This window comes from Amphibalanus amphitrite, unplaced genomic scaffold, assembly GCF_019059575.1.
Source record: "Amphibalanus amphitrite isolate SeventyFive unplaced genomic scaffold, NRLGWU_Aamphi_draft 001335F_arrow, whole genome shotgun sequence".
Taxonomy (NCBI): Eukaryota; Metazoa; Arthropoda; class Thecostraca; order Balanomorpha; family Balanidae; genus Amphibalanus; species Amphibalanus amphitrite.
This window is the reverse complement of record NW_024882828.1, coordinates 115238-137546: the sequence shown is the minus strand read 5'-3', so window position 1 is coordinate 137546 and position 22309 is coordinate 115238. Positions and strand designations below refer to the sequence as shown.

General features: G+C 44.9%; 1 protein-coding gene across 1 annotated transcript in view; it reads right to left on the bottom strand.

The window, feature by feature from the left end:
- LOC122372249 overlaps window positions 1–14365 on the bottom strand; it is a 56803-nt gene extending 42438 nt beyond the window's left edge. The window contains exon 1 of the transcript XR_006254838.1: window positions 14229–14365. The gene's annotated coding sequence lies outside the window, so the exon portion shown is untranslated. The remainder of the gene's footprint in view (window positions 1–14228) is intronic.
- Window positions 14366–22309: the final 7944 nt, after the last annotated feature.

The following is a 22309-nucleotide window of genomic DNA, read 5'->3' as shown; positions in this document are numbered from 1 at the left end:
CCGCTGGCCCACAGCTCCAAACGACCGGCACCGGCTGCGACGGCGCCACACCGCGTCTCTGTGGTACCGACACCGCCCGACCCAGCCCCGGGCTGCGCCGCGGGCGTGCCCTGATAAACATTGCATTAGTTGAATACAACAGAGGAGTAGGTATTAGGTATTGGGTATTAGGTATAAAACTAGCCTTTCATATTATTTAGCCGGTATACGAAATGGGTCATTTAGGTGATCATTCTTCGAGCAACTCAAGTCAACCTGAGGATTGCCATCCCGGTTTTCAATGCCTCATTTGGTTCACCAAACGCATTTGGCTTGGCCCAAAGATCAGCACCACCAGCACCAGCATTTCAGCACCATTTAAGTGCGTTCCAATGCTTTTTGAGCGCTTGAAAGCTTCAGGCATCATCCATAGCTCTTGTTTACATGCCAATACACCGTTCTTTGCCGCACTCTGGCAGCTATCATCGCTGCACAATTCTACACCTCGCCAGCCTTCTCAGTCCTCACTCTACACCGCGCTTCTCTATCTACACGATTGACAAGCCTGTCTGTTCCCTCCTCATCCACCTGATTTTCGAACTGCTTTTCCTGAACGACTATGCGAATATCTCTCGAGCGTCTTCCTGACGAAATTTCGTGGCTCAGCCGCTTCACCGTCGCCCTGCCAACCACAACCTGGCGGCGGCGACCGCGCGCGGCAGCCTGCCGCCCCCGTCGACGGCAATTAGCGGCTGTCACTCGCCCGTCAGCGACGCGGCCGGCCGGCAAACCGCATCGTCGGCACCGACACCAGTCCGCGTCGACGGCGACGGCACGTGGCGGCGACATGCGCGGCGCGCGGGTGGCCGACGCCGCGCGAGGCGCGAGCGGCCCGCCAGGGGCAGCCAAGGCCGGCCGGCCGGGGGTGTTTATTTGGTCTCGGCACACGGTGTCACGCTGGCGTCTGAAATAATATCACCCCCGGCGTTCGGTCAGGTCCACGGAGGTCTCACTGTGGAGAGGAGGGCAGAGACAGGGTAGGCGACCATTGACAGTGTCGGCAGGACGGGGATGTGTCATAGATCAGGTAGTCGGGCTAAATGGTAGTTCAACATCTATCAATTCATTTTTATAGCGTATACCTACAATTCGCTCTGGCAGACAAGGGAATGTGTAAATAAAACATTTTGCCAAAAACTGTAGAAAATCGGAGATTTGCTGAGTATTTTGCAGTGAATGGTTTACGGCACATCTATTCTTGTAAGTACCGAGCTTCAATTGTTAATCCCATACGGCACACATTCTTGCCAGATCCATACAAATATTTCTTAGTTACTAGTTATACAAAGAAAATTGTCGGTTGACCCTGCAAACTAAAAGCAAACATGTTAAATGCAGCCAGCCTTATGTGACCCGTTGTTTTCAGGAATGTCAAGGTAGCATCACTTTTCGGGATCGAAATACGCTCGCAAAGAGATGAAGATCTGGACTCAGCAGTGAACAGACATTTTTTGTCCAGTTTATAATGACCGCACCGAAAAGACCAATGAGAGACCAAGCACATAAGCCGTTCAGATCCAGTGCTGTATCTCTTCGAAACCGTGACGGCTCCCATCCGTCACTTATGCACCCCTTGTGGCTGTCATGTGACGGTCATCTGACATTGTCCATCCGTCACACCGAAACGAAGATGTGTGGCGCCATAGATGGTGATGTAGTCCGGTCGTCAACCGCGGACGGAGCAGAGTCGGGTCTACATAAGATAAATGACCGTGACGACGCGGCTAACAAAGCAGAGCCGACTGCTCCGTCACTCGTCCGTGTTGTCCCGGGCAGCGCTATGACGCCGAGGCTGCGTCATGACGGATGGATGGAGGATGCTTGTCTTTGGACCAGCGCACAGAAGAATCACAGGCTGGTTCTGCGCGGTATAGGATGAAAAATTGCGAGGTAAAAGCGTGAATGCTTCATCTGATGTCTACAACAGCTGATTGTCAGCGTGTAAAAATACAGTGTCCCGAGAAAGTTTATCCAAAGAATCCTTAATATAATTTGCAGTTTTTATTCAACTCGTCTGAAATTTATCCGATGTCTAGCCAATGTAATGAGAAGGAAGTTGGGAAAGTTTCACCTGAATCGGTTTTGCTTAGCAGAAATGGTGGCATGTCTAAAAAATATCGTCAATGCAACCTTTACTTCAGGATCCATCAATTTCATTTTCATATTGTGTTATTCGAATTGAGCAGGAGAAGAAGATAACGTAAGTTGGATCGCATTTGGCTTTTTTGTCTCGTTAGGTGGCAGGTGCACTTCAAAGAAATGACCAAGATGCTTAACCCTCGCCGGACCTATTGGTTTTCTACATACGCGCCGGCCGAGGGGGGGGGGCGGGTACGACCCCCCCCCTCGCCATTTCGCCCCTGGTGGAGCTAGCGCGTCGCGGAAAAAACGAGCGTGTGCGCCGTTACGAGACGCAGAGATTGGTACCCGATTTGAAGGTCCTAGGTCAACCGGTGACCTCTGAGGTCAGGTCAAGTGCCCCAAGGTACGGTTCAGTTTTTGGTGAATAACTTTGCAAAAAACGGCCGCAGAGCCGCGATTTTGGCAGCATCGTGTTCGCCTCGCTCAGGCGCGTCGAATGATATACTTTTTGTCCGAGTCAGGTCAACTTGGGGTGTTGACCTCAGGTCAAGGTCAGGTCAGCACCCCTAGGTCACGAAGTTGGTCAAAAGAGGTCATGTCGCATATCATTCGATTCGGCAGGTCTTCCTGAGTCCATTGGTGGCTTTCCCGACTCGCTAGCTCAATTTGATCAAGAGTTATTGACGAAAAACTAATATGACCTTGATGACGTCATAAATGACGTCACGCAAGGTCAACATTGCAAAAGTGACGCATCTAACCTTGCAAGGAGTGCATCAAATCACGATTCTGTGTGCTTGAAATAGTTGGAGATCGTTCCCGGCGCCAGAATAGCAGTTTGAATTTTTCCCCATTGACTTATAATGGTGAGGTCACGAAAATGACCTGACCTCATATGACCTTTAGGAAAAATCCGAGATATACAAATTGTGAGACTCATAATGGATACTAGATCCTGCAAGTTTCATTTCCCTGTGACATCTTCTCTGGCAGTGAGGGCGTTGCGAAGTTGCGACATCTGAAGACCGTGCAGAGGTTCACTTATGACGTCATAGGTCAGTGACCTGACCTGACCCAAAAATGCGGTTGGTGTCAAAAGATGCGGCTTTGATCAAAGGTCAGGTATGCCCAGATTCAGCTCTCTATCGCCAGCGTGTTTGGAGCTATCGCGAAAAAACCCTATGGGGGGGGGCGGCACCCGCCCCCCCCCCCCTCGGCCGGCGAGGGTTAAAACTGCGATTTTGCGCATGCAGGAAGAAATCAGCGAACACTATCAACAGCTTCTCCGTAGATAAACCTGCACTTCAATATGCTACAGTGCTACAGCAAACAAAAACGATGCATCAGTAGGTAGTGACTTGCAGCAGTGCTTCACTGTTCTTCAAGGCCGGGCTCCGGCCTTGAAGAACAGTGAAGCACTGCTGCAAATCGGTGCTTGAAATTCTATCCACATCTGTTCACGCGGTGGTCGTTGCATCATTGGTGCGCTTTGGCCATATGAAGGTTACCATACAGTTTTGCTCATTCTTGCTCGGCATTGCTATAGACGATTCTAACTGAGAATTTGATCTCAGATGACTATTGCAGTATTTGACAAATTTGTGGACACCCATTTTGCTTCCACATGCTTTTTTTGCAGCCTACGAGCCGTCCTACAATAAATATAAGCGCTAGCCACGGCAGTACTAAAAATGACTTGAATTGGCGTCAAAATCGTATGATTTCTTGCCACCACTCCTGCCCAAAACAACGATTAGCATGCAACTTCGCCCACATACTTCACATTGAATAGTTAAAGCATCTTTTAAATTTCAGACAAGTTGAATACAAATAACAAATTTCAACAAAAAAAATTGTTAAGTTTTTTTTCGGGACACCCTGTATAAACCTTCGATTCGCCTCGCAAACAATACTTTCTTGTAAATTGTACGCAAATGTTGTCCTCGAAACTTTGATGGTAAAACTCTTATTGGTTCGGGCCTCGGATTTAACCCACGCATGACTGGGGGCTCCCCCTCCTGTTATCCTTCAATACCTTCCAAAACGCTGAACGCATCAACACTAAAATTTTAGTATCGTTGGCTGCACCAATGTGACACCAGTTGTGTGTAAATGAAAATGTCGCAGGCCGCAGCTACCATAGGTCGGCCGAAAATGACGTTAGAAGAACGTAATGGTTGGCCGATTTTGATGAAAAACATTGAACTACGGCTATCACTCTCAAGAGATTAGCTTTTTACAGCTAGATCCAATTTCTTTGCACAAAAGGACTCAGAATGCACAGGGCTATTGCTTATCAACCTGCTATCTCGCATAGTGCAATATAATAGTTAAATTTCAGTTAAGGTCAAGGATCATTTGAAGTCTGAATATATTCCTAAAAGCTGCAAATGTGAGAAATGAATTTCTGTAAGAATTGAAAGCTGGCAATATTTGACCTGTATCTTACAAAATTGAAAGAATATATGTTAATACGGTGCTGCATTGGCCACCTAGCACCTAAATACTGATAAATCAGTAAAGTGGCCACTAAAGCCACTTTAAAGTGGCCACTAAGTAAAGTATAAATCAGTGTAGTGGCCACTGCACTACACTGAGCCATTAGATGGCTAATGGCCGTTTCATTAGCCGACTACGAGCATCGATGTCCGTTTGAGCTGCTCCCCCGGTCCGTTAATTGTTCTGTGATCATATAACCTGTATACTGAGTGTGACTTGTATGACTTTGAGCACCAGAATTGTGGCACTTGAATCTGAGACTTTCAGTAGGGATCCGTTCGTCAATAGGTAGAGCTCGTCTGAAAAATTATATGTAAATAAACTGAAAGTTCATCGACACATTGCCAACATTTGTATATTGATAGAGACAAGTAGAAAAACACGGAACAAATAGTGCATGGACGCGTTTCGATTATTAAATCTTCATCAGCATGACATAATCACAGAGAAAACAAGATATAGCACACAAACATTCGAGCTCGTCACAGTGCAATCGTCTTGATTTTAAAAATTCATGCATATGACATATTCACTACTAATCCACCTGTAGGAGAATATCCACGAAAAAATGATAGCAAAATAGATCACTGACATACATATGACACATGGATAACAACAAATTTATACAGAACGATCATGAACAAGTAGGTACTTATACAAACTAATGACGCGTCTTCTTTAAACTATACATCGCCGCTGGTTTTGCCCATTTCATCGAACCCACCCTAATATTAATCGTTTCGTTCATTGCTATAAATGCCGCCTCTGTCGCCTTCCGATTGTCTTTGTTTTTACATAATGCTATAATTTCCGCCCCGCCCCATCTTGGTAAATGATGTGTTTTCTGAGCATGAATTACTACCGCGCTATGTTCTGCGTTGTTTCGCATGTCCCGCTTATGTTCCTTTAATCTAACGTCTAAGCCCCTCCCGGTTTCCCCTATATATGATTTGTCACAAGAACCACAAGGAATCTTATACACTAAACTTTTTTCTTCTCCATTTCTTTTTGTGTGGTTTTTCAGTATATCCCCTACCTTTGTTCCCGAAGAGAAAGCTATTTTAAATCCAGTCATTTCAATCTGTTTCGCTATCATCTCGGCTGGTTTCGAATTGGGAAGTGTTATATATCGTTCGGTTTTCTTCGTCTTTGTTGTCGCGCTTCGCTTTCGAATATTGATAGCTTTTCTTTTCAAGTTGACTAGAAATCCTTTGGGGTACTTTAATTTCGTGAATGATGCCATGATGTGCTGAATCTCTTCATCTATAAACTCTTCACTACAAATGCGATACGCTCTAAGGAAAAACCCCAACACTATCCCACTTTTAACCCGATCATTGTGTCCAGAATAGAAATGTACGTACGACTCTTTGTTTGTAGGCTTTCGATACACTTTAAATTTTGGCTGACTCCCACGCATGATCACAGTATCAAGAAATGCAATCGTCCCGTTGCTTTCTTTCTCAAGTGTAAACTGAATCTTTTCCTCTACCGAGTTAAGTCTATCAAGTTTGTCCTCTAAGTTCGTTTCTTTTGGCACTACTACGAGAATATCGTCAACATAACGCAACCAAATTACGTTACTGCCCATGATGCCCTGATAATGGTGCTTTTCGAGCCACTCCATGTACAAACATGCCGCCACCGGACTCAGTGGTGACCCCATGGCTAGTCCCCTATGTTGACTATACTCATCAGACTGAAATTGAAATCCCCCAAAGTTAAGGCACATTGCAAGTAATTTCAAATAGTCATCTTTTGGCACAGGTAACTGTTCGGAGTCCATATTCGCTACTACAGATTTGATCGCCTCTAACGCACCGTCTACCGAAACGTTAGTAAACAAAGACTTCACATCGAAACTAGCCAGGAACTTATCTGATAAGTCCATGTCCTTGATCTTGTCCATGAGATCCTCAGTGTTGCGGAGATGTGCGTCACTGATCGTGCCCAACGTGCTTGAAAGAGGCCTTGCCAAGACCTTCGCGAGTCGGTGTGGAGCACTGCCGATCCCTGACGTTATCGGTCGCATCGGAACATTCGTTTTGTGTAGCTTCGGGAGACCGCGCATCCGTGGTGCAGCAGGCGCCTCTTCTAGCAGATGGAGAAGATTTTTCCCTTTTTCGGATTTCTTGAGTACCTGTCTTGCTTCTTGATTGAACTTCTTACTAATTTTGTCCGTGTATCCCGAAGGTTTCTTTTCGTATGTTTCAGTGTCTTGGAGTAGGTCATTCATTTTGTTTGTGTAGTCATCGATGTCCATAATCACCAATCCACCTCCCTTATCTGCCTGGGTGACAATGATGGACGAATCCTTGGCTAATCTTCTCAACGCTTCCATGTATCTCCTTGGCAACTTATCAGCCTCCTTATCAGCTAGAGCTTTACAGCATAACAGCACGCCTTGAATAAAACCAGAGATTCAGCACATCATGGCATCATTCACGAAATTAAAGTACCCCAAAGGATTTCTAGTCAACTTGAAAAGAAAAGCTATCAATATTCGAAAGCGAAGCGCGACAACAAAGACGAAGAAAACCGAACGATATATAACACTTCCCAATTCGAAACCAGCCGAGATGATAGCGAAACAGATTGAAATGACTGGATTTAAAATAGCTTTCTCTTCGGGAACAAAGGTAGGGGATATACTGAAAAACCACACAAAAAGAAATGGAGAAGAAAAAAGTTTAGTGTATAAGATTCCTTGTGGTTCTTGTGACAAATCATATATAGGGGAAACCGGGAGGGGCTTAGACGTTAGATTAAAGGAACATAAGCGGGACATGCGAAACAACGCAGAACATAGCGCGGTAGTAATTCATGCTCAGAAAACACATCATTTACCAAGATGGGGCGGGGCGGAAATTATAGCATTATGTAAAAACAAAGACAATCGGAAGGCGACAGAGGCGGCATTTATAGCAATGAACGAAACGATTAATATTAGGGTGGGTTCGATGAAATGGGCAAAACCAGCGGCGATGTATAGTTTAAAGAAGACGCGTCATTAGTTTGTATAAGTACCTACTTGTTCATGATCGTTCTGTATAAATTTGTTGTTATCCATGTGTCATATGTATGTCAGTGATCTATTTTGCTATCATTTTTTCGTGGATATTCTCCTACAGGTGGATTAGTAGTGAATATGTCATATGCATGAATTTTTAAAATCAAGACGATTGCACTGTGACGAGCTCGAATGTTTGTGTGCTATATCTTGTTTTCTCTGTGATTATGTCATGCTGATGAAGATTTAATAATCGAAACGCGTCCATGCACTATTTGTTCCGTGTTTTTCTACTTGTCTCTATCAATATACATTTGTCTGACATGAACACCGGAACAAATAACGCAGAAAAGCATGAATATCTCACAAAAAGAAAGCTCTCAAGCAGTTTCAATCGTCTTAAATTTCTGAATGATTGCATTCTAGAGCAAGTATTGCCGAAATCGGCTCCTCAACAACTTAAGAGCAAAGATCATCCATTTAGCACAACTGCCCGTAGCTTTTTAGAAGAAGCGTGCTCAGAGATAAGGGACAAGATATACATTCTACGAGATGAATTGAAAGGAGTGCCGATATCGACTGAGCTACGAACGAAACTGAAGAACTTCAACGACAAACAGCAGACGAAACTCAAACGAAAACTGAAGACTTTGTGCGACAACAGCCCATGGAAGGAAGCTGGCAATTTAGAAATCGTCACGAACCTATCATCACGAGCACTGAATGACAACGAAAAAGAAGCACTAGCCCTCGGAGTAAAGTTTGATACGGGGAAGGACAAAAATCAATATGTGGATCACGTTCGTCGCAACACTAGATGGAACGATGAAGATGTAGAAAAGGGTTTTATTCAAGGCGTGCTGTTATGCTGTAAAGCTCTAGCTGATAAGGAGGCTGATAAGTTGCCAAGGAGATACATGGAAGCGTTGAGAAGATTAGCCAAGGATTCGTCCATCATTGTCACCCAGGCAGATAAGGGAGGTGGATTGGTGATTATGGACATCGATGACTACACAAACAAAATGAATGACCTACTCCAAGACACTGAAACATACGAAAAGAAACCTTCGGGATACACGGACAAAATTAGTAAGAAGTTCAATCAAGAAGCAAGACAGGTACTCAAGAAATCCGAAAAAGGGAAAAATCTTCTCCATCTGCTAGAAGAGGCGCCTGCTGCACCACGGATGCGCGGTCTCCCGAAGCTACACAAAACGAATGTTCCGATGCGACCGATAACGTCAGGGATCGGCAGTGCTCCACACCGACTCGCGAAGGTCTTGGCAAGGCCTCTTTCAAGCACGTTGGGCACGATCAGTGACGCACATCTCCGCAACACTGAGGATCTCATGGACAAGATCAAGGACATGGACTTATCAGATAAGTTCCTGGCTAGTTTCGATGTGAAGTCTTTGTTTACTAACGTTTCGGTAGACGGTGCGTTAGAGGCGATCAAATCTGTAGTAGCGAATATGGACTCCGAACAGTTACCTGTGCCAAAAGATGACTATTTGAAATTACTTGCAATGTGCCTTAACTTTGGGGGATTTCAATTTCAGTCTGATGAGTATAGTCAACATAGGGGACTAGCCATGGGGTCACCACTGAGTCCGGTGGCGGCATGTTTGTACATGGAGTGGCTCGAAAAGCACCATTATCAGGGCATCATGGGCAGTAACGTAATTTGGTTGCGTTATGTTGACGATATTCTCGTAGTAGTGCCAAAAGAAACGAACTTAGAGGACAAACTTGATAGACTTAACTCGGTAGAGGAAAAGATTCAGTTTACACTTGAGAAAGAAAGCAACGGGACGATTGCATTTCTTGATACTGTGATCATGCGTGGGAGTCAGCCAAAATTTAAAGTGTATCGAAAGCCTACAAACAAAGAGTCGTACGTACATTTCTATTCTGGACACAATGATCGGGTTAAAAGTGGGATAGTGTTGGGGTTTTTCCTTAGAGCGTATCGCATTTGTAGTGAAGAGTTTATAGATGAAGAGATTCAGCACATCATGGCATCATTCACGAAATTAAAGTACCCCAAAGGATTTCTAGTCAACTTGAAAAGAAAAGCTATCAATATTCGAAAGCGAAGCGCGACAACAAAGACGAAGAAAACCGAACGATATATAACACTTCCCAATTCGAAACCAGCCGAGATGATAGCGAAACAGATTGAAATGACTGGATTTAAAATAGCTTTCTCTTCGGGAACAAAGGTAGGGGATATACTGAAAAACCACACAAAAAGAAATGGAGAAGAAAAAAGTTTAGTGTATAAGATTCCTTGTGGTTCTTGTGACAAATCATATATAGGGGAAACCGGGAGGGGCTTAGACGTTAGATTAAAGGAACATAAGCGGGACATGCGAAACAACGCAGAACATAGCGCGGTAGTAATTCATGCTCAGAAAACACATCATTTACCAAGATGGGGCGGGGCGGAAATTATAGCATTATGTAAAAACAAAGACAATCGGAAGGCGACAGAGGCGGCATTTATAGCAATGAACGAAACGATTAATATTAGGGTGGGTTCGATGAAATGGGCAAAACCAGCGGCGATGTATAGTTTAAAGAAGACGCGTCATTAGTTTGTATAAGTACCTACTTGTTCATGATCGTTCTGTATAAATTTGTTGTTATCCATGTGTCATATGTATGTCAGTGATCTATTTTGCTATCATTTTTTCGTGGATATTCTCCTACAGGTGGATTAGTAGTGAATATGTCATATGCATGAATTTTTAAAATCAAGACGATTGCACTGTGACGAGCTCGAATGTTTGTGTGCTATATCTTGTTTTCTCTGTGATTATGTCATGCTGATGAAGATTTAATAATCGAAACGCGTCCATGCACTATTTGTTCCGTGTCTTTCTAATTGCCAACATTGTTAATGATACATAATTCCGAATGTTTCCTACGAACAGCTACGGACATTAGTTCCCAAGTCCGGCCGAAGCCGTCGTTTCCGAGTCGGTCGGAGCGGCCGTCGGCCCGCGTCTCGCCCGTAAACCCCGACTGCTGCCGCCGCCGTCACTCGGCTCCGTCAGCTCGGTGCCGGGCAGGCGTGACAGATTTGGTAAAATTTGCGCCACCCAGGCCATATAAATATGCGGTAAAAAGTGATGCGCATTTCGGTGAATTTCATTTTGCTATTAAAGAGCGCATAAACTGTCATACCTCGCTTGTAAGAAGCTAGATTTTCAGACCTTGATGGGATTTGAACTTTGAAGTGACTATTCCACCCAGTATAAGTTATCAAAATTATGCACTATGTCCTTGAACTTCGAGTGTTGCAGACTTTAAAATTAAATAGTTCCGATTTAAAGATAATTGTTTTAAATCCCGCGAAGTGCGGCAGATATCGCACGCTTATTGTGCTTGGTTTTTATGCATAACTTTATGCTTCGACTAAGGTTTGAGTAAGAGTTTCAAAAATCGCTTAATCTGCGCTGACGTCATAAAGTCAAAAGGGGCATGCGATGGCCCCTTGGAACTCAAGTGCTGCAGACTGGAAAGTTAATCATTTCCCAATTAAGGCATTTTTCTATGTTGCGTGTGCACAAGCCGGAAACATTTCCGAACTAAGGCATTTTTCGATATTGCGTGTGCACAAGCCGGTAATTGGAAACCAGGGACCCCACTTTGGCTATCTCAACTCCAATGGGCTAATCACTAGGATAATACAAACCATATATAACATGAATCATGTATTCATGTTATCTATGTGCCAATTAATGTAAAAGTGGGATAATCACTGTAAGAATAGGGCATGCTTACTTTTGCTATGCAAAAATTAATTAAGTGGTTTTAATGGTACAAGAATGACAAAATGGGGAGGAAAAGGTGTTCAAGACGTTTTTTGGAAGGTCCGTTCAACAGTCAAAAGTCACTTAGCGTGAAATATTTTTGGATTTTGTGTGTTTTTGAGCGGGATATAAATGCAAAAAATTACAAACTAGGTATGTCTGGCACTGAAGGTGCTATCATTGCAGTTAAATTACCGGAAGCTACACCGAGACATGCAGGAGCCTCTGGATGCCATAAGGTAATATAAATGTCATCCCAGATGGGATATCTAACTCTTACAAAAAATCCCGGTACTGAAGGCTCATAGACAGTAACAATTGCTGCAATCTTGGAACTGAAACACCAGTAAAGCTTTTCGAAATGTTTTCATATCATACAGCATACAATGAACTGTCAAAATAACGCAATACAAAAGTTTGAGTTGTCTCTGAACTATATTAGATGTGGCAAAATAAAGATGAAATATTGGTCATATTTCCCCCAAGACATATAATCAGTGATTGTAAGAGAAATGGCTTCAATATTTTAAAGTGTAATATGTTACATTTAGCCCTTAGTTGCCACTTTGATGTGGCAATTTCGAATATTATATTTTTTCAGCCTTCCTCAGCTTATCTTCGACACATAAATGTCCAGATTTTAAAATGTGGTGTTACAAGAAGAAATGGGAGGGCGCCTTATGTTTTAACAAACACAATAGTTGCCTCGTAAACGCTTATCAATAACAAATGTTTTGGAACTCTTGACATTCATCCAAAAACTGCGATGTCTGGGCTCCAATGCGCCTTAGCCCGAAACGTCAGCATAAAAAACAACACAACATCCAAAGCACATCAATATTACCATATTGCTGTTGCGCAGCAACTAAAACTTCACAAGATTTCACCCGTGCCCAGATGGGGTCTGCCGAGCAACGCGGTCTGATGGGGGGGGGGCATTTTGCCCCCCCCCTCCTCAGATCTCGAGAACCACGCAACATAGCGACAAGCGGTAAACGGTGTTGGATAGCCCCAACGGGGAACTACCTTGTGACCCAATTTCATTGACCTCGGTCAAACCGATGACGTCACAGGTCAGGTCAAAGGTCGAATTTTCACCGTTTACAGGCATTTCAAGAAATGCGCTGTAAAATCGTGTAAAATGCATTTCATTGAAAATCATCGATGGGGAAATGTTCTTCAAACACATATTTTGCTATTTGAGGTCACTGATACCAGGTCAGGTCACAGAGGTCAGGTCACTGGGGGGGGGGGGGAGGGTCACAATATGAAAGTGTCGTGTGATACATGTTTTATGCTCCATTTTACATGACAAATGCGATTATGTGGGTCAGACAGACTTTAGGGCCAGCTTAGGTCACGTTTTGGTCAAGGTCAGGTCAAGGTCAGGTCAAGGTCAGGTCAAATTAGGTCAAATTTCAAAGTTGATATTTTTGCATAAAATGGGTATCGATTCGATGCAGCTCGTCACGGGGAGTTCAATGGTGGTCTCCGTGTTGCGCTACGAGGTCTAGAATTGCTAAAAATTGAGTTCAAAAATTTGACGTCATCAATTTTTAACAGTTTTTTTTCGCTATAACTTGGCCAAAAAAAGAGGTATCGATCTAAAAGTTGGTATGTATATCGAAGAGCGCAGGGACTATCACATATATTCCGTTTTTTTCGAATTTCTAAAAATTTTTGGAAATTTTTTGAGTTTTTCTAAAAAAAAATCAATTTATTTGATTTTCGGGGGTCAAAATCCCAAAATTTCGAAAATCCGAGATAGCAGTTTTGTAGCGCCGTCTTTTTCCTACACAACCACATAAAGAACTTTAAAATTGCTTGTTAACTGTAGAATTGGTGAGCGTTTCAAGATATCATGTTTTTTGCTCATTTTTACACGAACATGACCTCAGTTTGACCTCAATAACTCCTGACCTGAGGTGACCTGTGACTTGAAATTTTGTGTGAAGGTGTCAAATTGATGCCCTGTAAGGTACCCAAAATTTGGCGGCGCTGCGCGCCGCCGTTTTCTCGCTATTTAAGAAAAACCACAGGGGGGGCCAAAATGCCCCCCCCCATCAGGGCGCGGGTTAACAACAACAGGGATTCACAAAAGCAAAACGCTTGTCTTATTTTGTTGTTTGTTCTGATGTGTACCGGAGCTTGGTTGGATCATTGCTCTGGTGAATCCAAAATAAGGAGTACGCTGTGAGTGAGACATACTGTCCTCTCACTTCTCAGTAAGCTATCCAATGTTCACAAAAAGGTCCTTGGATTTCGTTTCTCTGTGCGTTGGTACGCAGCAGAAAGGAAACTTTTTATTAAAGCTTGGTCACACATTCTTCTAAAGCGAAGAAAACGATGAAATTTCGCCCATTCTAAACGCTGCGGGAGACGCAAATGCTTTCAAACCCCCTTTGATACGCCTGTGCATTAGACGTGCCGGAGCTTGGGAAGCTCTATGCAGCTCAATAGGCGATAGGATGTGGTCTGTGGGCCCCTGGCCCCTGGCACACGGCCAGTCAGTCGTGCCCCGCCACCCCGGTCCGGTAACCTCCGGGGGGGGGGGGGGGAGGGCAGTGCCTAGTAGCGGTGCTGGCTGCCTCCGCCACTGGCAGGGGCCCGGAAACGGAGGCCTCCCACCCCGCCCCGAGCTCCGTCTCGGCTCGCTCGGGGCGGGGCGCGCCGCTGACCGCACGCCGCCGCCATCTTGGAATCGGGATACTGGCGTCAGAGGGAGGGCGGCTGCGCCGACTGCCGCAGGCGCGGGGAGGAGCCTCGCTAATCGCACTTACCTGGTGCGCTCCCGTTCCGATCTCCGCTGCGAGTCGCTCTCACACGCACTGTCCCGAGTTCAGGCGGCACAGCGGGCCGCGGCGCGCACACCGTTCCGTCCTCTCGCAGCGCATTCGCCGACTGATCATACATAGAGTGAAACACTGTTTAGCCCTTAACGTACAAATGTTTATTTGAGCAGTTATACAATTATAAACAGGCCAGCTGTATACACTCCAGTGTTTGTAGTTGCATTGTGCGATTTGCTTATCAGAATGGCCATGGCGTGTCAGGTTTGGAGAGGGAGGAAGCGTGTTCCTCTCTCCAGCGCGGGAAGAGGGGAGGACGCCGCGCCGAGGGAGTCCTCGTCTCTCTGTTTGGGATAACCGGTAAACAAGGACCGATATGGTGCGCCGTCAATGAATTCAGCTGAACAGCTCAGCAATGAATGGGAAGCTGAGTTGAGCCTCCTCAGCGTGCGAACCACGTTGAAGTGAAGTGGGCGACATAGATGCTGGCTACAACTCAATCATTGTGACGATTTTAACATTTTATTTTTGTAAATGAGTGAATTTGACAAGCTTCAATCTCACATTTTCAACAGATGTATTTTTTTCGCCACATTCTAAACTGCTAGTTTTGGGATAATGCCTGATAATTAAAAAAAAACAGCAATCATACCAAACATACCTAATACCTATGCATACGGCAAAAAATTAAATGTAACGTGTTCGGTTTCCTTTGATCGGTTTATTCATATCAAATACATAGCTGCAAATACGCGGGACCTTTACAATGAACCCCCCCCCCCAAAAAAAAACTGAACGAGCTTGACAAAGTTTAATTTATAGCTCACTTTTTGGCTGATCTATGACCCCTTAACAAATGTCAAAGTGAACCATCAGATTTCTCGTGACACGCCTAACTACCCGAGGACCGTTGGGGGGGGGAGGGGGCGAAACGGCCCCTGTCCTTTTCCGTAGATATCTCCTAAACTGCGGCCATCATCACCAAACTTTTAAGACCCCTCCGGGCATCAATTTTACACATTGCGGCCAAAATTGTTTCCAAGGCTATGATAGGTTTGTCTGAAATGACGTCAGAATGACGTCATGTTCTGCCATTTTCGACCTAAAAACAAGGTTTCGCGAGAGGAGCTGCCACGCCTACAGCTTTAAAGCTACAGGAAAATGTTCAAGATATAAAAGGTATATAATAACCAAGGCCATACAAATGCTATCTCGGACTTTAAGACATTTGAATTTTGACCCCCAAAAATCAAAGAAGTGTTTTTCTATATAGTAGCCAAAAAAATCCAAAAAGTTTTTCGAGTTTTGAAAAAAAACGAATAGATATGACAGTGCTTACCGCCCTCTTTCCACATATTAGATTTAGGATCGATAGGGGAGAGCGGGGCCAGTTGAAACACGGGGTCAGATGAAACATGGCTTTATTTTCAACAGTATGCAACATATGGCGTTGCCGACACCACTGCGCATCCGCGCTCGACCACTTCCTTTGTCAACGGCGTTTGAGCGGCAAACGGACGGTAATTTTGATTTGACACTTGTTTTTGTGTTTTTGAGGGGCGTTTGGGAGAAATCGTTCTTATGAATATTTTGTGATATCTCATATACCTTTGTTTGCTGAAAGAAGAACTCCTGGCTCCGGAATAACGCCTTATTTGGCCCTTCATTCAGCATGATGCCATCCCTCCAGCTCGTTTGACATGTGCTTTACGGCGCGTGCGAGATGGCGGGAGCGGATGGGGTCAATTGAAACGCTTCTCTGAGGGTCAGTTGAAACAGGGCCACAGGCCGTTTCAATGGACCCCGGTGACCTTTGCAATGGTTATTGTTCAGGGGCTGTAAATATTAAAGGAAATAGTCCACCTTTGAAATGAGCTTTTAAACTGAAATAGTCATAGGCGCGGGAGCCGGGGGGGGGGGGCAGTGGGGGCAGCTTGCCCCCCCAACTCTGGGGCCGTGGGGGCGGTGCCCCCACAGCTTTGAGACGGAATACCACACTTTTTTGCAAATGTTTTCTTTTTTTGTTTAAAAAGCCGAGGGGTGAAAATTAAGTGGCCTAAAACCGGTGAGAAAACTAGATTTGGGGGTACCCTAGGTTGATCTCTATTATGGTGTGCCCCCCCAGTCGGAAAGTAGTTCCCGCGCCCTTGGAAATAGTAGTTTAATAGAGCTCAATTTTTGACCCCTTTTTCTCCAGCCTTTTGCTTGAAAGCAAGCACACTATAGCCTGAGATATTTCTCATTTTTCTCATCCGCCCATTTTACCATAGTCTATGTGCTTTATGTCACCTATTATGAGGAACTTTGCACTTTTAGCTTTCCAACGACCTATTGAATGTAGCATTTGGAAAAGTAAACCGGACAAAATATCTCCCTAAGAAAGTGGCCTTAAAGAGGAAAACGTCCCATTGTTAAGGATAGGTGCAATTGACCCCATGGGCTGGTTCAATTGACCCTCGCATCGGGGTCATTTGAAACGGGCGTAGAGCTGTTTTATAAGCATGCGTTTGGCAGCAAAATATGTTTGAAACATAATTTTACATATCTTAAAATAAAGCCAAAAGAGCATATTTTTTCATGGCATTGTGCATTTTTCGATATGACAACTAGGTCTCGCTGTGCATGTCAATATATAAAAAGTGGTTCAACTGGCCCCGCTCTCCCCTACCTCTTTTTTGACCAAGTTATAGACTTAGGGAAAAAACTGTTCAGAATTGATGGCATTGGCGTCAAATTTCCAGACTCAGTGTTTAGCAATTCTAGACCACGTAGCGCAAAACAACGACCACCATTAGACTCCCCGTGACGAGCTGCATCAAATTATTACCCATTTATGCATATCTATCAACTTTTAAATTTGACGTAATTTGACCTGATCTTGACCTTCACCAGAACGTCAACTAACTTGCCCCCAAAGGCTGCTTAACCCGCGCGGGGCTGGGGGGGTAAATTTTACCCCCCCTCGCGAATTTTTGCGATATCTGAAAAACGGCGGCGCGCAGCGCCGCCAAACTTTCAGTACCTTTTCTTACATCAATTTGACACGTTCCCTGAAAATTTGAGCGAAATCCGTCGGAAATTTTTTGAGAAATTGACGTTTTAGTGACGTCATGTTCGCCATTTTCGCCTCAAAAACGGCAGAAGTTCAAACGCCGCTAACATCTTCATTTTTAAAGGAATCAAGACGTAACAAAAAAGGTTATACGTAATTTTACTTTGTCTATCAAATGGCTATCTCGGTTTTTTGAAAATTTTGGATTTTGGCCTAATTTTTTTCAAAAAACTGACTTTTTTGGGAAAAACATTATAAAATCCAAAATTTTGAGTCTATCGAAAAAACCGGAATACATGTCAGAGAAGTGGTCTATGTGCACCTACATACCAAATTTTAGAAGAATCGGTTCAAAAATGTGGGAGTTATTCAAAATTTTATGACGTCACGACACACAAATTTTTTGAAAAATGACTTTTTTGGAAGTTCTAGACCTCGTACGGAAACAAAAATAGCACCATTCGATTCGCCGTGAAAAACTGCATCAGATAGACACCTTTTTAGGCCTTAACAACCAACTTCAAAATTTGACCTCACTTGACCTGACCTTGACCTGACCTCGACCTGAAATTCATCCAGAGGTGGTCCATATCACTTATTGAGTGTGCCTATTGAATTCTATGAGTAAAATGACCCATAAAACATGTGTCGCACATGCCCTTTTCTATATTTTGTTTTTTGGTGACCTGACCTGACCTGACCTGACCTTGACCTTGACCTCTGAATGATATTGTATGCAACGAATATTGTCTTGGTAGCCTAAGAATACGTTTTGGGCGATCAGTCTCAGTCCATGACTCCATTCTTCGGCAACTACGGTGCAAGGCCGATACTGTAGAAACTTGCAATTTGTACCCTTGACCTGACCTTGACCTTGACCTCAAACTTTAAATTAAGTACATGTTTTTAGTAGTTCGTGATGAGAGCTTTCGATTGGCGTTTGAATTTTCCAAATCGGACCATTAGTTCGGGAGATAACAGGGGGGTAAAATTTACCCCCCCCCCAGCCCCGCGCGTTCGGCTGGAGACCCCAGCCCCGCGCGGGTTAACCCACATAATCGCATTTGTCATGTAAAATGGACCTTAAAATATGTATCACACGGCACTTCAATATTGTGACCCACAGTGACCTGACCTCTGTGATCTGGCCTGGCATTAATGACCTCTAATAGCAGAATATGTGTTTGAAGAACAATTCTCCATGGATGATTTTCAATAACATGCTTTTTACTCGATTTTCCGGCTTCTAAATTCTCCCGTTACCTGGAATTGCGCGATCGAACGGTGGGGCCTGGGGGTCGGGGACTCAAGGGCACAAGCTCCGCTTAGCGTAGGCTCCGGCTCTGTGAATCCGTCCCTTCAAACATTCGGGCTAAATTTATATAAAAAAATGCGATGGGTAGCTGGTCCAGGCTTACTCTTGCCTGGCAGAAATTGCTATTTTTAGGCGGCAGCATGCGTGAGAAAGGCGCATGCTGCACCGCAGTACACGGAAGCACTGCGGTACAGTCTACCTGTCAGCAAAGCATCACTTCCCGGGGCCCTTCTCACGGGACGGTCCGGCTAGAAGGAAATCACAAAGGATGAACCCAACCTGTCTGCCACCACTGCCTTCCCAGAGCTGTCCGACGGAATCCTGACCTCGGTGCAGCTGGTAGGTGGCAGCTGACACGATAGGTCGACCCTTCCCAGAGAGGCGCAGCGCTGGCAACAAGAACAATGGGGTCGACGACATCGGCCGGCGCCAGCAGCCGGCGCTCCCAGGGTCATAAATCGGAGTCGCCAGCCGCGGCCACCTGCCCCTCCGGCCTTTACGAGCCGACAGACAGACCAGCTCAGTCTGTCTCTGGCGGAGATGGAGTCGGAGATGGAGAGAGGAGAGAGGGAAGAAGGGATAGTTGGAGAGACGGAGAGATGGAGAGACTGAGACGGATAGATGTAACGACAGAAGGACGGAAAAACGGCGTGGAGAGACGGATGGATGAAGAGAATAATAGAATGAGGGACGTAGAGACGATAGAGGAGACATAGGCACGATACAGATGAAGACTGAAATGGAGCAGTGCGGATGTCATATTTCATTTTTTTTTCATTATAGAGACGAGTTGATGGCGATTATAGAGACAGAAGTGGAGAGGTACTTACCGAGTGGTGGAGACAAACGAGGATACGATTTGGAGACGTTGCTGCTCGGATATGCTCAGCATGAGCGAGGCCAGTGCGGTTTGTCAGAGTAATTAGCATGTGATGATTGGTGTCGTTGTTCCAACAAATTAGCAATGCATTAATCACGTAGTTATTTGACAAGCGTGATGTCGCTTGTTTGCCTACCGCCTATAACTTGACGTATGTAAGCCCGTTGGTTGCCAAATTTGACTGGTCCGAATTGACTAATCTTTGATCGGCGTTCATTGACTTTTTTCATTGATGTCATTGGTGGTCAGTCAGTCAGTGGTCAATGATCAGTTGCCAATGATCAGTGGTCAGTAGTCAGTGATCAGTGGTGATGATCAGAGTCAGTGGTCATTTATCCCTGGTCTCTGATCCCTGTGAACTGTCACCCAACACCGCTCGGCCGAAGGGCCGTCGGTCTGTGCTCCGCGTCCACTGTCCAGTATCCAGGGCTCCGGCATCCCGGGGGAGGGGGAGGGGGCAGAGGGGGGAGGGGTGACCTCGCTGGCCAGCCGGCTCTGGCCACTGTCAAAAGGTCAGCCGCACCGCGCCGCCTTCTAATGAGACGCTGCAGGGATCCGGTGACATCCACGGGCCGCGCGGAGCAGACGGGGATCGGCCGCCCCGCGACGGGACGAGACGGGACGGGACGGGACGAGACGAGACGGGACGGGATGGGACGGGACGGCTGACGGGACGGGGCTGGCGGGGAAGGACGGAGGGGACGTGGGGTGACGGGCGGGGAGGGACAAGGCAAGATGGGATGGAAAGGAAGGCATTAGACGGAATGGGATGACACGGGACGGGACGGGGCAGGATGCTATGGGATAGGATGAGATGAGACAGGACGGGACCGGGCAAGCGGAGAGGGACGGGACGATGTTGGGAGGCAATGTTGGGACGGGACTGGACGGGATGAGAGGGATGAGATGGGATAAGACGAGACGGAACAGGATGGAACAGAGTGGGACGGGACAGTAGAGGAGGGGCTGGTGGGACGAGACGGTACGAGATGTAACAGAACTTTAACGGATTTCCTATCACTTGCTTTTATACTTATGGTATAGCTGTTATGTCTTTGCATATTGCAATGAACTTCTCCCATGCATTTTATCGGCATACAGAAACGAGTGTGATTGAAACTACTGAATTATTTTTTTTTCTAACCAACAAGCCTATCACTCCTCCCTTGTTGGCAAAAAAAAAAAATTCATTCCATTTTTCATTCCATAGTCATTGACACATAAATGTAGTTACGTTGAATGCAGTCTTGACGGAATTTCATTGACAAACTTCAAGAGTTTTTCAACCAATGCTAATAAAATACACTGAATGCATTCGTATTGCAATTGCAATCGTAACTAAATGCTAACTGGCCTCTGTCGTTGCCGGAGAGCTGTCGAAGGCTCCTCCCGCCCGATGGCGCTACCGGCGGAGTGGTAGATGGCGCTGCCCACCAGCGGTGGCTCTCGAGCCTGCACAGTGCATAGTGCACACTGCACGTCACACACTACGAGGCACTGAACAGATGCGAAATAAACTAGTTTTGTTCCTCACGAGCCGTGGTGGAACATACCAAAAGTCGCAGAGCAAACTGCGATCAGATCAAAGTGAAACAGATCTTGCCGTGGTTGTCTACCAAAGTGACCTCAATAGTTTATTTTCAAATAACATTTTCCTGGATTATTATTTAACTCGCAGTTAAAGGTGAACATTATATTTCCTTGGCAAATATTCGAACAGTAGTTCATCAATCCAATCAACGTGACAATCAAAAATCGTCACGTTCCTCGCAGTGTTCCTCCGATGTTCATCGGATGTTTGCAATGCTCATAAAACAATGTTTCTCTTGAGAGCACTCGGCAAATTTCATCAAATATAGCTTCGACTGAGCGGGAGTGTGCCAACCTCTTCCAAATCTTTACCTGTTATTAAGTCCTCTTTAACCGTTTTCACGACGGGCTATCCGGCGAATGCACCTGATTTGACCAAATCTGCACCTAATTTCTTTTACAGCAAATATCTTCATTTTATGAATTGATATGGCAAAGCAAGCATATAAGCAATTAGTGCAACCCTAGATGCTAAGAGACACACTGAACCTGATTTGACCAGATCTGCACCTAATCTGTACCACAGATGTGCACCAAATGTGTACCAGATGGCTGTCGTGAAAACGGCTTTTATGTATCAGCGGAAAGTTGCCAAATGAAAGATGAAGGGCTCAGTTCAGAATGCACATAGGTCTGATCATTTTCCAAGGCAGGTTTTTCGACACAGCCCAATTTTAGAGCCGTGGCAGTCGAAGGACTTTTGCGTTTCTTCTAATTCCACCAATTGTCTATGCCTAAAACCACGGAATATATAGTATGCGACATATATGTCGTAATAAATGTCGTAGACTATCTACTCCGTGCTAAAACTGTCGGTCACGCGTAGTTTCAGCACACATGCCAGCTATGATGGCTTGAAAAGCTATTTTGAGCATTATGCTTATGTTTGTGACAAGATGATAGCCTTGCTCTCATGTCTAAAAGGGGTCTAAAAACAAAATTTTCTTGACATTTTTGTTGCCTGACCATTTTGTTTTATATAAGCAGTAAGCACAAAGCTATCATTCATAGGTGCCTGTCACACCCATCAGCTATTTCAAAAGTGTTTATTTATATTACCTATTTGTTTTATTATCATATTTATAGTTTATTTTTATCGGTATCATAATAGCTTTCAATTTCATGGCAAAGTCATTGCAAAGATCTCATTTCCACACAATGCACGGTTGATATTTACAAGAGGCTGCAGCCGTTGTTTGTATTCCTGCTGCAGTGACTGGTGACGGAGCCAGCCG